This window comes from Balaenoptera ricei, chromosome 13, assembly GCF_028023285.1.
Source record: "Balaenoptera ricei isolate mBalRic1 chromosome 13, mBalRic1.hap2, whole genome shotgun sequence".
Classification (NCBI taxonomy): domain Eukaryota; kingdom Metazoa; phylum Chordata; class Mammalia; order Artiodactyla; family Balaenopteridae; genus Balaenoptera; species Balaenoptera ricei.
In genome coordinates this window covers 62,330,196-62,346,318 of record NC_082651.1, presented here as the reverse complement: position 1 = coordinate 62,346,318, position 16,123 = coordinate 62,330,196, and the positions used below count along the sequence as shown (strand labels likewise).

Below are 16,123 nucleotides of genomic sequence, written 5' to 3'. Positions count from 1 at the left end.
TGCTTTCGTTTCCTTCGGGTATATACCAGGTCACTCACTCTCTCTCAGTGAGCAAGGTGAAGGGACATGAATTGGAACCTTGTTTCTCTTGAGAAGAGGCATGTCACACTCTTGCTATTCCTCCTGCAAAGCAGCTTACCAGCAGTTTCTCTCTAGGGCTAATGCAAAGAAATTTCATTGAAGAAAAATGCTTTCACTCAACTATCTCTTAGAGATGCTATAACCTAGAACAAATAATCCAAACTTGCTCCTCTGATTTTATTCCTGAAGACAGTCCCACCAAGTACATCCTTCAGTACCGAAACTTATTTAACAGGGCATCCGAGAAGAACAGGGACTGTAGGGGGAGAAATCTTCTTATGATGGCATGTTTCCTTCCTATATTTCTTCTGGAATCATGTCTTCTTGGCTTACTGATTAAAAACACAGTTTTATTGCTGTCTGCACTGCCAAGTCAATAAATTTCCAGAAGAGAAAGCTGTATTCTACTGTACCCCATGCAACATCAATAAAACTGACAGCCAAATTCTGATTCCAGAATCTTTATTGCTGGGGATAATGCAGTGCAGAACATATTTTGGAGAGTGTTTACATAAAAGCTTCAACTGAACCTTTCAGAGCTGTTTATTCATGTAAATGGAGCCCAGAAGCTGGAGCCTCTCATCAGGCACCCTCCTCCTCCAAAAAAGGAACACAGTGTGGCTCCCCGGAGAACAGTGTGGCTCAGATTTGACCAGGGAGGGTGCCTGAGTTTTTGATCGATGTAGGGATGAGGGATGAGGAGCAAAGGTTGGACAGAAGTGAGAGAAGCTGTAGATCATGCACTGGCTGTCCCCGGTGACTACAGAACAGCCCTGGTGCAAGATGAAATTCTGTAGAGTTGATGTTGATGCTTCAGAGCAGGAAAGGCAGCAGTGATTAGAGTGAAAATAGAGTTCCTACCATAAAAGAGGCACTGAGCGAACAGGAGGTAGCTTTATGGGTGTGGCTGGGACAAGAAAGAGGCCTGGGGGGTCAGAGAATGGGGAGAGAGGTGGGGTGAGACAGGTGCACCAAGCTTTTCACAACAGAAGTATTCTCATGAAGTGATGTGGAGAACGTGCTTCTATGAATCCCAAACTGTTTTCCCCACTGACTTATATTTTTATTTTAGAGATATTGTGTATTCCTTTCTGATTCATCACAGTGGGCAGCAGTTACTAAGCATTCAAGTGCCTGTCTCCTGTATTTAAATGTTCACGTGGCCCATGATTTGTTAATAACCATTTGAATGTACTCCCTTTGAAGGTGATCCCTTCTCTGATGGATGCTTCTGTGATTCTTTCCATGAAGCCAGAAGCTCTTAGCAATGTGAACAATTGTCTCAATAACGCTGCAGTTCTACTCCTGTATATATCCCAGAGAAATTTGCACACTGATACTTAAGGAAACTTGCACAAGGATTTTCTTCACAGCCTTGTGGCATCAAGGGGTATTGAAGGCAACCTGAGTGTCCACTGCTGAGTGAGGGAGTGCTAAAATGTACACCTACCTAATAGGTCAGCAGTTAGGAGCAAGAGTGTAAAGGTACACAGAGCAGCATGTGTGGATCTTAGAATCATGGTGTTAAGAGAAACAACTAAGAAATTAATGATATGTATACATGATACTACTTGCAGAATTAAAATACATACACACCAAACATTAGCCATTAGAAAACATATAAACATACATCAGCATGGTTGCCTATGGTGAGTTGAGAGAAAGTGGGAGGAGGGGATAAAATGAATAACTAAAATGAGGGGGCTTTGAATGACCCAATGATTATGTTATTTGAAGGGAAAAGTATGGTCAACTTAACCCTCTGTACCTGAGAGACAAATGGGGAAGATAAAATTTTCATTTTGATGTATTGAGTTCCTTCTCTTCCCTTCTTTCTTTCTTTTTTTTTTGAAAGTTAGGTCTACATGTATTCTAAGAATTTTGTGAATTTTAGGAACTCTTATGGAAAGGTCTAGTTAATATCATTTGATACAGAGCAGAAGCCAAGGAGAACTGAGGAAAAAGGGGCCAAAAGCAAGGACAGTCCAGCAGCTCTGTTGTCCAGTGTCAACAAAGGGAATGAATGCTATGCATGGAGCAAAGAAACATAAGAGAGTGACACTCCCAAACTATGCATCTCAGATGGGTGGTAGAGAAGCAAGGTTACTGGGCAAATGTGAAGTTGAACTTGCAGAGTGGAGAGTTCTCTCTGCCTCTTGAATAGTGAGTGAGATGGCTGTGGAAGTATATGGTGTGGAATCATGCAGTTACTTATATTAATTACATTTCATAGTCCTTTTTATAGTTTTAAACTTTGATTTTTAAATTAATTGCTGATGTAACACAGGTGATGCCTGAATTATGGCCAAATTCTACCTTGCTCAAGAGATGTTGAAGCAAATACTTAGATTGGATGACAAAGGCTGCCTTAGTTTCATCAGTTCTGGAAACTCCATCGACTCATGAATCCCACATGCAAGACCCCCAGACCTTCCAGTTATGTGTTAAAGTTGACGTAGAAGCAGTCTCTACTCCTTAGGATTGGAAGTAAGGACTCACCCTAGTTCTGGGATCTTGTGATTGGTCATGACCCTGGTGAAGTCCTGTGTCTTTCTGCATTGTCTACACTAAACCCAACACTATTTGGAGGGCAGGAGTGTGCCTGCAGTACCTTGAATTGCACGGCCCCCGCCCCATATTGGTACTTGTTTTGGCCTTGATTGCTTATCCTGTAGCCTGCTTGGTCTCCCCAGAGTCCATCCAGGAGTGGAGCCTTTGCCTTCTCTTCTTGTCAATCACCAGATCCTGATCCCTGTATTTTTCCCTCTTAGAAGACACTGCTGACCCAGAACAGGTCCTAGTTGCTATCTGGTTAGGATCAATGTAATATCTCTCACTACTTGGTTTTGACTTTCAAACTGGGCCCCCTGGAACAGATGGGGACCCTGTGCTGGGGCTACCCAGTGCAGCTGGGTTAGTTCCTCCAGTGGATGCTGGTGGGCTGCCAAAATCACCATTTAGGACTGAGGTACTCATTCCCCCAGCTATTGGGAAAGTGGGCAACTGAAGCTCTCAGTGGAGTTGCTCTCCTGGAATTACCTTCAGCCTAAGATTGCCACCTCACCCAATATCAGGTCTTCTCTCCTCTGCAGCCCGCATCCAGTGACTGGTCAATGCGTAGAATAAAGGCCCAGACCTTTTGCTTTGCCTCATGGTGGGACTGCTCAGGAGGGCCATCCCACTTTCAGAGCTCTTTTCCATCAACTCTTTCTCCTGGGCCCTGATTCAATCCCCTTCCTAGCCAGCCCCAATTGTCAAGGCACTGGCTCACCTTCTGTCAGAGCCCAGCAACAGATAAACAAATAGCATTCAGATAAACCTAATCTCCTTGAAGAAGATGATGCCGCATTATCAAGTCCTCCTTAATTGTTCCTAACATCTCTTGAGTACTCAAGGGTGGGGCTTGGGCCTCTCTTATTTTTTTTTTTTCTAAGTTTAATAACACAGATGACCTTGGACAAAGCCAGTTTGTCCAGTTCACTGGCTTGTTAATTAACCCTCAAAATAATGTTAGCTGGAGAGTTTCAGGGTCAGGAGTTTCTTTGTCCCCCTTCAAGGGAACCCAAGATTTAGAAATCCTTGCTTGTAAAAACCTATCCACTGGGAGATATTTGCATTATCAAAGAGTTCTTTGCTCTACAGAAGGATTGATGAAAGGTCCCTTAAATAGCAAACTCCTTAGGTAAATGGAAAATATGGTTCAATTGACACTTTTAAACACAGGTGTTGCCTAAAGCCAATTACAACTGTAGGTTCCCCCACCTCACTTTGGTTTTCAAGAACTTGGATTTCCAGGGCAGGACCACCTTCTGAAGCCCACAGGCTGAGCAGGGGCCGAGGAAGACAACAGCCAGGGAAGAAATCCGAGCACTAATCTGGAGTCCTCAAAGCCTGGGTGGGGTCTTTGCTCGCCTTGCAGGAACATTTACCTCTTCTGCCCAGAGTGGCAGAAATGAATTATTTTTTTCACTTCCCTCTAATGGTTTAGAAAAGCCATCTATATTATTGATTTAAGAAAGCTACAACCATCCATCCATCTTTCACAGATGATTAGTTTATTGCTAGAGCTACACACCCTGAATTTTAAAACACTACAAAATCAGGGGGAGACAAAAAGACAGAAACCAGGGATGGTCAAAGATTTTTTGCCTAATGAACTCATAGAAATGGGGGGGGGGGGGAGGGAAACATTACCTTATTTAAATTCAAAAGAATGTTAATGTTTTTGTATTTATTACATAAGACCTTGTTCTACATTGAACAGAGGCTTAAGAATTCCTGTGTTCTTTTCAAAGTTGCTCAGTAATTATGATAAACTTGCTTTCATCTTGGAGTGAAATAAAAATGGCTTTCCCCTTTACAAACAATTTTAAATCTTTGCGCTTTCAAATGCATTGATCTATTTGGTAACTTCATTATTGGGTATGTCTTCATTTATTGGCCTCTTGTCTTCAGCATTTACCTAGAGGGAGCTCAGACGTCAATGTTAACTGAAATATGAAGTCAGTATAGATGGACATCCAAGATGTTAAGTTTTACATCAGAAAATTTTAGAACACTCCTTTAAGCATTTACTGTATTAGACTCAGGGAATCAGACTAAAAGGGCTGCTTGCAAGTGGTTCGGTCCAACCTCTCACTTTCGATGAAGAATCTTAAGTGAGGAAAAGTAAAATGACTTCCCTGAAACCACATGGCAATTCAGCAGCAGATCTGGACTTGAACTTAGGTCACTTCATTCCTGGTCCAGTGCTGTGTCCTACATTAGTCAAATCACATCAGTACTGTTCCTTTGGGGGTTTGTTGATACACCCCACTATGCAATCCTCTGGTTCTTCTGCGAAAACCTCACCTTCTGATAGAACCACCAGCTTCTTGAGGGCGTGTGCTCACGGTCTTTAACTTCAAAGGTGCAGCTCAAATTCCTGTTCTCCCATGAAGCTTCAGAGCCTACCAGAGTGTTTTTCTTCCTCTCCTGTCCTCCTCAGCACTAATGACTACCCAGTTTTTTTTTCTTTTTCCTGCACTATTTTTTGAGAATTTATCAGGTGCCTTGTATGAATGTTTCCTCTGTTCCACCATTGAACTCCCAGTCTCTGGTAGATTCTGCCTTCAGACTGTCTCTTGCTTCCAGCCCCTTTATTCCTTTTCCACTGCCACTCTCCTTGGTCATTCTTTTCTTCACCTCGACTGCTCTATAGTCCCCAGACTGGTTTCCCTGTACTCCATCCCGGGTTTCCTCTGCCCAGTCTAGATTAGTCTTCCTGATAACTCCCACCATGTCACTCTTATACTCAGATTCTTCTGTGCCACCCCTTGGCCAGTCTACTTATCTACAAATATCTCAGCTTTGCATTCAAGGCCCCAGAAATAAAGGCTTGAACTTTATTTGACAGTCCTATCACCCACTCTTCCCCTCATATAACCAATACACTAAACTTGCACTGTCCAAAAAAGGCAGCCACTAGCCACATATGGCCACTGAACACTTGAAATATGTCCAGTCCAAATTGAAATGCACTGTAAGTTTAAAATACATTCCACATGTCAAAGACTTGGCAAGAAAAAATAATGTAAATGATCTCATTAACAATTATTATATTGATTACATGTTGAGATGGGTGTGGCTAAACCACACTGACTATTTTTTTCAGCTCTCTCTTAGGCCCACAGTCCTACTCTCTCCCCTTTCTGCATGACTGAGCTTTAACCTACTTGCGAGGAATGCACCCAAACCAGATGAGTTCCCTATCAACTTTTACCCTTGTCTTCATCTGAAATGAAAACTGGAAGAATGCCTTTTGCTGATGCAGATGGTTAATGGTCATGAGACCCCCAGAGGAAGGAAAAACCCCTGGTTTCCATCCAGTGTGGGTGTGCTTCTCTCTAGCAGTCAGGTTTTATTTTTAGCTCTGGCCCCTTTAGAGCCCCCTATACCCTTTTCCATACCCTGTGGTATGGAGTACAACTGCGAATGTGGAATGTCGCGTCAGCCTGATCCCACCTGTGTGTAAGTTGCCCTCAATAAGCTTCATAATTGCACTTCATGGAGTTGCCTGCTTTGTTTTTCGGTCTCAAGTTTGGAGGATGTTATTCAATATTTCTGCCTTCCAACAAAATGATAATATTTTGTACATTTGGATTACATAAAATATTTTATTAAACTTAATTTCACCTTTTAAAATGTTTTAAAATGTGGCTATTAAAAATTAAAATTATACTTGTGACTAACATTATATTTCTACTGGACAGTGCCTCCCTAGACAAATCAGACTACTGTATCTCCTGAATTTACCTCACATTTTCCTGCCTTCATTCACACTGTTTCTACCATCTGGCACATCCACCCTTCTCTGCCGGTCAGATTCTATTCTACCCTTGGTTAAAGGTCTGTCTCAGGTGCTATATACTTTATGGAATGTGTCTCCATCACCAATTGCATGTGCTTTCTCTCTGGAAGCAGCATAGTGGGATAGTGAAGAGTATATACTCTGGAGCCAGATTGCCTGGGTTCATTTCACATGTATAAAGTGATGATGATACTAACCACTGCAGAAATTTTTTAGATTAAATAAGAAAATGTTTATGTAATATTAATACAGCATCTAGTACAAGATTAGAGCTCAATAAGCACTTTAAATTCATAGCTGCTTACTATGAAGGAGTCAAGCTACCCCAGCTATGCCTAATGACAACTCTACTTCCTTGCTGGGGATGGGGTGGGGTGGATTCAGTACTTTGGAATGGACTCTTCTATTTGTCACACCCTTACGTCTACAAAATGCCTGTGGCTTGTCTCAAACTCTTTATTGTCTGCTGATTATACACGGGACAACTGAGAGAGAGGGTAGATATTCCCCCTTGGTACCTTTCTGTTGGGCTCAAGTATCTCTTATATACCTTGTCTGAAATGATAAGAAATGATAAGGAAGTGATAAAGAAATTTAAAGAAATGATAAGGAAGTGATAAAGAACAACCTTCCATTAAATATTTCAACTCTAGGGAGCCACTCTGCAGAATTCTCATTTGCTCATTGATTTAAAAAAGTTCAGTCAGTTGGAACTCTCCCATTGGAAAGTGCAATTTGCGTGACTCTTCTCCAAGACAGCCTTTCCAGAGCACCCAAGAAGCTTGGGGAGTTAACGAATTATTGATATAATGTAAACCAAGATTTTTCAAGAAGATTCCCTGGATGATGGATTTTCCAAGTCATTTGTGCAACAACTAAATTAAAAATATAAAGCCTCAGAGGAAAATGGTAAACACATCTTAGCACTTACTCAAAACCCATTTAAAGTTTTCTAAAGACACAAAGCAAAGTAACCCAATCTTTACCCCCAAACTAGAATTCTTCTAGCAATAATATAACATGACAAGAATAACTCTGGTAAATAAAACTACATGTTGAATTCTCCCCAGGGAAGGTCTGCATTTTGTGTAATGATTTCTCAAAAATATTTTTTAGAAGCAGAGAATATTATGTTGTCAGGGCAGTGACATTGCAGATATGCTCCAGGAAACTCTTTCATTACAAGCTTCTGTTTGCAGACACATTTTTTTTCGTGAGCCTGTAAAAGCTGGTTGCAACTGATATACTGCATACTTTTAATTAATTTGATGGAATGGGTTTGAATTGCCTGAAGTTACTGGCATGTGTACCTTCACTTTTCACTAAGTCCTCAGCTCTGGTAGACACTGATTTGTGTGGTTGCCTGGTTCAAAAATGCCCCTTCTCTGGAAGCATCTCACTGCTGGTTGCAATAGGGTGGAAGCATCTCATTGACTGTGCTTCTGTCTCAGGAGTAGGGTGTGGAGCCATCAGATTCTCTCTCTCAGGAATTTAAACTTGTAATAGATAGGAGGAATCTTTGGAGCTGATTCATTGTAAAGGTGGAATCTACAGAAAAGTTGTCTGACCTCTTGCTGCTAAAACGCCATATTCTCTCTGGATCTTGCTCACATCCTTCTACCTCTTTATTCGTCTGTTAAGCTAATCTCTTATGATTAAATTTGTCAGAGATGATTTCTGGTGCTTGCAAATGAGAAAAGCCTTAATCAGAGACCCACCCAAGGTTTCCAGGGGGAAGTCATCCACTCTTCCATTGATGATCCGTAACACAGACAGGGCACGTGCCTGGTGGTCAGTGAGAGAGCAGAAGGCTTTGAATAGTGCTTCCCTGGTGGCCTCTCTAAGCTGGTGTCAAAGGCCAGGATGGAGCTTATGGGATAACCGTGTTAGCCCAGTTGCCCCTGTAGAGAGTGAGGCTTAAAGAACTACAGCTCAAATAATACCTCCACCAAGGTATCTTTGTTACTCTGGCTAGAAGGGATAGCTCCCTTCTCTAAACTCTCACCAGCCTTTGTTTATACCCACCATCTGGCTTTTATCACCTTCTGCATTTCCCCGCAGTCATCTGAGAACTAGTCCTCTCTCTCCTGTGGCTGGAGGACTGTAAACTCTCGGCGGGCACGGGTGGTGTCTGTGGATCCTGCACATTGTCCTGTACATTTCGGTATGTAGTTCCTGAGCGGTCAGCAAGTCTGACCTGAAGGTTTTCTATGTGTCCAGCCGGAGGTTTAGGGATGGGGAATGGGGAAAGGACCCAGAATAGGCTTGGATGCTCTAGCTGGACAGATAGGACTGACCCAATTGAATGATAGAAAACAGGGTATAATCAGGTATTAGGTGGCATGTTTGAGAGGCAGCTCAGCCTGGGCTGAAAAAACTAGCATATCAGACTCCAGGCAGTAATGAGCTCTGCTATTTCGGGATTCTAACTTATTCACCTTCCAGGTTGAGAAGACCTAGTGGGTCATTTTCTCTAATTAACACCCCACAGGAACAAAACTATTCCATCAGGCTTCCCCCTTGGATGATAGATATTTACTGTTCAACCTCATATATGGGCTGCGGGTTTTTCAGGTCTTCTCTGCGTCATCAGATTGTTACAATAATACTTTGTAGTTATGGGAAACCTTTATTTCCGAGTATTTTTGGCCCTGCTGTCTCGTTTATCTTCACCACAGTCAGCCCCACTCAGGGGCAAGAATCATCACGCCCCTTTTACAGACAGCACAGAGGTTTTAACACTGTCCTGAGCCCACAGTGCAAATTAGGGAAAGAGGGACCTGGTGCTAGAACTCGCGTCTGCTGGTCTTTGTCCTGTTGATCAATGCAGATAATCTGGGGACTGTGTTGGACCCTGCGCTGTCGTACCAGGGCATCCCCACCCCTGTGGGCTCAGAAATGCTGTCTGCTGATGCTCATGAGGTAGAATTATGAACCTAGGAGTCACCTCATTTTATCAGCGTCAAGGACAAATTTAACAGCAGCAAAGGATAAAGCCTTCATTCTGAAAGTTGAGTTTTACTTGTAAATTGGACTTTTCTGAATTTGGCTCGGGTGGCATTAAAGAGCTGTGGTTCAGGGCCACACAGAGAGCAGCTGTGAGTGGTTTGCTGGCTGGGACGGGGTGGCCTCTCCCTGGGAGGCAGAAGCTGAGAGTAAATGAGGACCATGTGGAGAAGCTGCTAGAAGCTGCCCACTGAGTTAGGAAGCCCACCTGACTGGTGGGTGGGATTATTTTAATTGCCTTCTTAAAAAAAGAGCTGGTGCAAAATTTGCTAAAATCTGCATTAAATGTGATTTTTTTCACACACCAAGGGGAGCTGCCAGAACAGAACACATATGCTCCCGTGGAGCCAGCCCTCTTGGGTCTGGAAGTGAGCAGCAGGGCCTCTCTCCACCACCATGACTCAACTGGCTTTAAAATTCCATGTGTAAGATCAAAATTACACAAGGCCAAGACACCGTCTGGTGCAGCCAACCTGGGAGATTGTATTTTGGAAAGAAAGCTTTTGTGCCTCATTTCAAGACATGAAAAGAAGCCAAACTGAGGAGCTTGGGAAGAAGATAGAGGTGGGTAAAGGAGCAGAACTGGAGCCCTGAATTGATCTGACATACTGCCTTTTTTTTTTTTTTTGCTGTATTGTCTTCATTGCTGCGTGCGGGCCTTCTCTAGTTGCGGCTAGCAGGGGCTACTCTTCATTGCGGTGCACGTGCTTCTCATTGTGGTGGCCTCTCTTGCTGCGGAGCACAGGCTGTAGACGTGCGGGCTTCAGCAGTTGTGGCGCACGGGCCCAGAAGTTGTGGCTTGTGGCCTCTAGAGCACAGGCTCAGTAGTTGTGGGTGCATGGGCTTAGCTGCTCCACGGCATGTGGGATCTTCCCGGACTAGGGCTTGAACCTGTGTCCTCTGCACTGGCAGGTGGATTCTTAACCACTGCACCACCAGGGAAGTCCCTGACATACTGCTTTTGAAATTAAAAAAAAAAAGAATAATGTAGAAAAAAATCCAAGGAATTATTGCTCTCCAAAGGGAGAGCTGGGTCCAATGACAAAGGGATCTGTGTATGAAGATTTTTGGCTCTACACTTCCATTGAGATTTTGGGAACTCTGTTGCTTGCTTTTTAGTGTCCTGCTAGGGGGCATCATTCACTTTCCCCAAAAGGATGATTTTTAAACTAATAAAATCTGGCCCTTGCAAAGCTTCCCCCAGGGAGTCTGTTTATAGGCACAGCCAGGTTTAAGAATTGTCTTGAAGGTAATAGCTGGGAGAGCTGAGTCAGAACTGAGGTTCAAGATCAACCTCTACCTTGGGTCTTTGTTTTTTTTGTTTGTTTTTTGCTGTTGTTGGTTATTTTTGGTTTGTTTTTGTGGGAGTAGGGTAGGAAGGTGGGACATGAGCTTTCAGAATTCCAAGGGTTTTTTTTGTTTTTGTTTTGTCTGGTTCAGCTGCAGGGAAGCTGTAGGTAGGGCCAGGCTGTCCTACTTGTAAGAGGTTGGTAGGCTTCCCTCTATCCTGTGGACTCTTACCTGGTGTCCTGGATGGGAACCCATAGATCTCAATTCAGGCTGCCTTGGTGGTTGTTTTGTTTTGTTTTAATGGACTCTGGGCTGAGGATTGATTTTTCTCTAATAAGTAAGTTAAAACAAATTAACAACAAACAGTAGAACAATCTATGGAATTGTTGGGCTGTACTAATGTAGGTAAGCTTCCGGTCTTGCTTCTCTGGATGGCCCTTTCAAAGGAGGGATTGGGAGGTCTGCAAAATCTGGGACCTGGATGTTGACTCCCTCTGCTACTCATAGCACCTCATCACCTCCCCATTTTCTAGGATGGAGATTTTTAAGTGACGTTTAGGTGTGGTACATGCTAACTAACATACATGCTTCCTTTTTGCATTGGTTCATTGTTCCTATTCAGCTCTCTACTCAGTTTGATCATCATGTAGTTCAATAGACACTTTAATCATAGTAGTATAGCATAGGTAGTATGCTACCTGTGAAATTTTGGGAATCCCGAGTTGAATAAGACCTCTTCAGGTGCTTCTCACTTTAGCACAATGATTCAAAACCATGGTGGGGTGAGGTGGGGACTCCCCCATCCCTTGCCCCAACACACACGTGCGCCAGGGGCATTTGGCAAATGTCTAAAGACATTTTTGGTTGTCATCATTTGGGGGGGCAGTGCTACTGGCATACATTGGGAGGCCAGGGATGCTGCTAAACACCGTACAGTGGATGAAACAGCCCCAACAGCAAATGATTATCTGCCCCCAAATGACAACTGTGCTGAGGTTGAGAAACCCTGCTGTTGCAGGGGAGGTACACATGGAATAAATAGTTACGTTATGTGGGGTGTATGCGAAAGTAGATGTAAGTACAAGGTATCAAAGCAAGTATGTGTGTGTGGGAGAGAGGGGACATTGGGGAAAGCTTGTTGGGAAGTGACTCCAAATTATGATTTTTACTTAATGCCTTTGTAATCAACTATCCAAGAATGACTTTGAAAGTTTATTAGTTAAGAACTACATATTAGGAATTTTTCTTTTCTTTTTGCACAACTCTCTGGGTAATTTAATCAAGTATTTCTGATGACTTTATATCATCTTCCCTTACCAAAAAATGTCCCCAAAGAACCGGGGAGAGGTATAAAAAGGGAAGGATCCATTCAACCTTATTCTTTGCTTCTCAGTAGGGAAATGTCTAGCCTACTCTCACCTGTGTTTTTCTTCCACCTGGACTCTCCTTCCCTTCTCTCCTTCAAGGTTTAGCCTCATAACCCTTGGTCCACGACACCTTCGCTTGGAGATTTCAGTCCATAGTGACTGATCTATTCCCTGAATTCCTTAGAGCCTCGTTGCCTCTCTCTTCCTACCTACACGTCTCTTGGGTGTGGGTATGTTTCCACGTAGATTGTGGGCTCCTCAAGGACAGGGACCATGCCCTCCATTGGTACATCCTTCTACAGCATAGAACACCATTCTGGATCCTGATTTATACTCAAGGTAGGAGAGGGAGAAAGACATTCAGGAAAGATGTCAGAAAATTAACATCTTCCTGTGACACTGGACTGACGGATACAGCACATTTTATCCTTCCAAAGTCTCTGGATTGTGTCTTATAATAAAGTCTAAAAGTTTAATCTCTGTTTAGTAGGCACAGCATGCAAAAAATAAATTGCTATTATTATTATTAGCATTTTCTTACTAACAGATTTTTCAGAAGCTGTTTCCATATCAAGCAGATCAACCTTTCTGTTGTCATAGAGACAAAGATCTTTATATAACCATGGGCAAGGTGAGATTTTTTTTTTTCTCTTTCCCTCCTTCGATTTGTCTGGAACTAATAACAAAAGGAAAAGGACATTTTTAAAATTAATTCTTTTCTTTTACTTTTTTTTTCTCCAATTAAAATGAGTGAATACATGGGAGGCTTTTTTTTTTTTGTATCACATTTTAGATTTTAAATACCTAAGTTTTTAATAAAATATTATTGGGCTGGAAAGATCTGAACAATTGAACAAAGCCATTTTCAAAATTTGCAAGCAGTGGGCTTATCAATGATAAGCAATTATTATCCATTTTCCTTTTTTTTTTTTTTTAACCAAATAGTGGACTTTAGATGGAAGTCTTATAAGGCAGGACTACCAAGGCCTGAAATGATTAAAACATGAACTAGCATCTACTGAGGGGCCAGTGATGAATTTTAAGGTGCTCTGTGGTACTCGCCTCCTCCAACCCCCAGAATTGAGAAAGCTACCCTTCTCTCTGCAGAATCAGACCCTGTGGATAACAGTGCAAGACCACATCCCTCTTATCCCTTATCTCATAATTTCAGCTTTCTTCTTTTTATGAACTCCCAATAACTTGTTATTCATGGCATTTTCTATCTTATAATTACTGTTTACCACTTCATTCATTCATCGTCAAGAAAAGAGGATTTAAGCAGAACCCATTCACTTTTTCTTTCCTTTGCCTCAATGTTAAGTTATACCTTCATCCATCTGTCTTCTTCTGCCAGAGCTCAGAAGTATCCCTCTCTTTTAAGATTAACCCTTCCCCTCTGATCTGACACTGATGCCTTCCTCCCACTCCCATGGGCATCTTATACCATCATCCCTTGTGTCTTCAATCTGTCCTTCTCCATGGATTCCTTCCTCTACTCCTTTTTTGAAGACAAAACAAAACAAACAAAACAAAAAATTTTTTCTTAATCTTGTTTATTTTTCCATATCTCAGACTTTGAAGTTTTAATCTGATCACAGCTGCCTTTTGCAATAAATAGGTACTGTCTATGTGTGTGTGTGTGTGTGTGTGTGTGTGTGTGTGTGTGTCAGGGGTGTTGAAGGGGATGGAAAAGAGAAGTGTATGGCACAAAGAAGTTTAAAACATGCTTCCTGCTTTCCAGAAGATTATATCCTCCATGGAGGAATACCTTGATTCTCAAACTTTAACATGCATCAGAATCACCTGGGGAGCTTGTTAAAATACAGATTGCTGGACTACACCTTCAGAGTTTCTGATGCAGAAACTGGGGCCTGAGAGTATGCATTTCTAACATTTCCTGGGTGATGCTTATGCTGCTGGTATGAGGAACATGGCCTTAGAGAAACTACCCTCCTATTCGTTCTATGCATCTCTCTTGTCATATGGATGTTGAAGTCACCTTATCATGCTGAAAAACTTATCCCCTTTTGGCTTTTATAGGCTCCACCTCCATAGGGTTCTCCCTTGAAGGATGAGGTCATCTCTCAGTTATCTGATCCTTGGGAAGCCTGACTTTGTGCGGGTCAGAGTGCGTGCTGACCTAAGTGGTTTAAATGTCTAGGAGGAGATGCTGCTGGTGTGCATGCCAAGATAATGCATGTGAAGGGAGGGAGTCAAGGATTCTCTAGAATCCCACAGGCATGTTCAGAGCCTGGACAACTGGCTCCTTTTGGGGAGCGGGACTAGCCAGCCTCAGCATGCCAGCAGTACTTATATTGTACCTGTTTCCCACCTCCATCCCCAAACCTAGTCAACCCTATAAAATCTTACTGAGGTGTTCGAGGCTTCTTTAAACTGTGCTGTGGGGCAGTGGGAGAATTTGTTTAGTTTTAGTCTTTTCACTTCAGCCTACTCCAGGGAAAAGGTACTGCTCTCCTGAGGCCAGTGTGGGTGTGGCAGCACGAATTGTTGAGAGACCTCAGTGAAAAGCTGAATCTGAAAGGAGCTGGGACTTGCCTCACCCATGCCTGCCTCACCCATGCCTGCCTCACCCATGCCTGTCTCCTGGTAGAAACCAGGAGGTTTTCTAACTCAGTGCCAATTTGGAGAAGCTGAGAATTTTTTTTCTTTTTTTTTTTTTAAGGAAGGGGTAATTTTCTTACAAAAACTAGCAAATATAAAAAGATAGCAGGTGAAGTCCTGTCTTTGCGACTCAATACTGTGGGACCTTGGGCAGATTTTTTCCAACTCTTTGGATCTCAGGTTCTTATAACCTGTATGATAAGTACCAGGTGAGTGAGAAAGGCACAGTGTTAGTGGCACAATCATCCATTAGAGCAAGATGGGAGGCTTGTCAGGGAAGGACAAGGGCTGGGACTTGGAAGGCAGCTTCTATGGATTTATTTATTGATTGAAACAAATTCTATTAGCATGGTCCTCACCTTCAGGGAATTGAGCTGACAAGATAATTAATGCAAACCAATTAATATAAGCCCCTCAACCTTTAAACCTTATTTCTCAACCACAAATATTCCCCAAAGGCCACTAACTCTCCCAGAGGAGAATCTCAGCCCTTCAGGAGGGTGGAGGAACTCCCTCCATGAAGCAGGCTCCTGACAGATTGCTGGGAGCCCAAGGAAATGGGGCGGGGGGATCTCTTTCCTCCCCCAGCATGGAATTCCATCACTTCTAACGGTTAGAACATAACCAACACCTCTACCAGTCTGGTGCCTTTTGGATACTTTTATAGTCTTCTTCTTTTTTTTCTTTCCTTTTCTCTTTTTAACAACTTTATCAAGATGTAATTTATATACCGTAAAAGTCACCCATTTCAATTGTACATTGCGATGGTTTTTCGTATGTTCATGGAGTTGTGCAACCATCACCACCATCTAGTTTTAGATAATTTTCATCACTACAAAAAGCAACAGCCATGAGCAGTCACTGGGCCTTCACTCCAACCTGATGGCTACTAATCTCCTTTCTGTCGATCTGGACATTTCATATACATGGAACCATGTAATATGTGGTACCTTTTTCTGAAAAAGTGTCTGGTGACACTCCGATACACTAGTACCGAAGGCCGCCCTCTCCTCCTCACCCCATCACTACAGCAGCCCGCTTCCTCTACCTGCCTGCCAATGTCTACAGCTCCCTAAGGGGTGGTGGTGTGCCAGAGCTGGAACTCAAGGCCTCACATCGATTCGGCAACCAGACTGAAATGCAAGTACATCTGATCAGACAACCAGGCTGAAATGCAAGTGCATCTGGGGCTGGGGTGGAGCAATGGCTTGTATGCTCACTAAGGTGTAGGTGAGCACTGGTTGGGGGATGCGCCAGCCAGCAGTCCCCACTGGGTGACCAGGTCACCCCTGGACACTGGGCCCGAGCACCCCATTCCTAGAGGAACATAGGGTACCAAAGCGCACAGTAACCGTCGCCATCCTGGCTGGCCCAAGGCTCAAAGAACACGCAAGACTTCTCCGGGCAG

At 43.0% G+C, this 16,123-nt stretch overlaps 1 protein-coding gene across 1 annotated transcript in view; it reads right to left on the bottom strand.

Moving 5' to 3' along the window:
* The window catches only part of LHCGR (luteinizing hormone/choriogonadotropin receptor), a 61,017-nt gene that overhangs the window by 44,388 nt on the left and 506 nt on the right, over window positions 1-16,123 (bottom strand). The gene's annotated exons all lie outside the window — the stretch shown is intronic.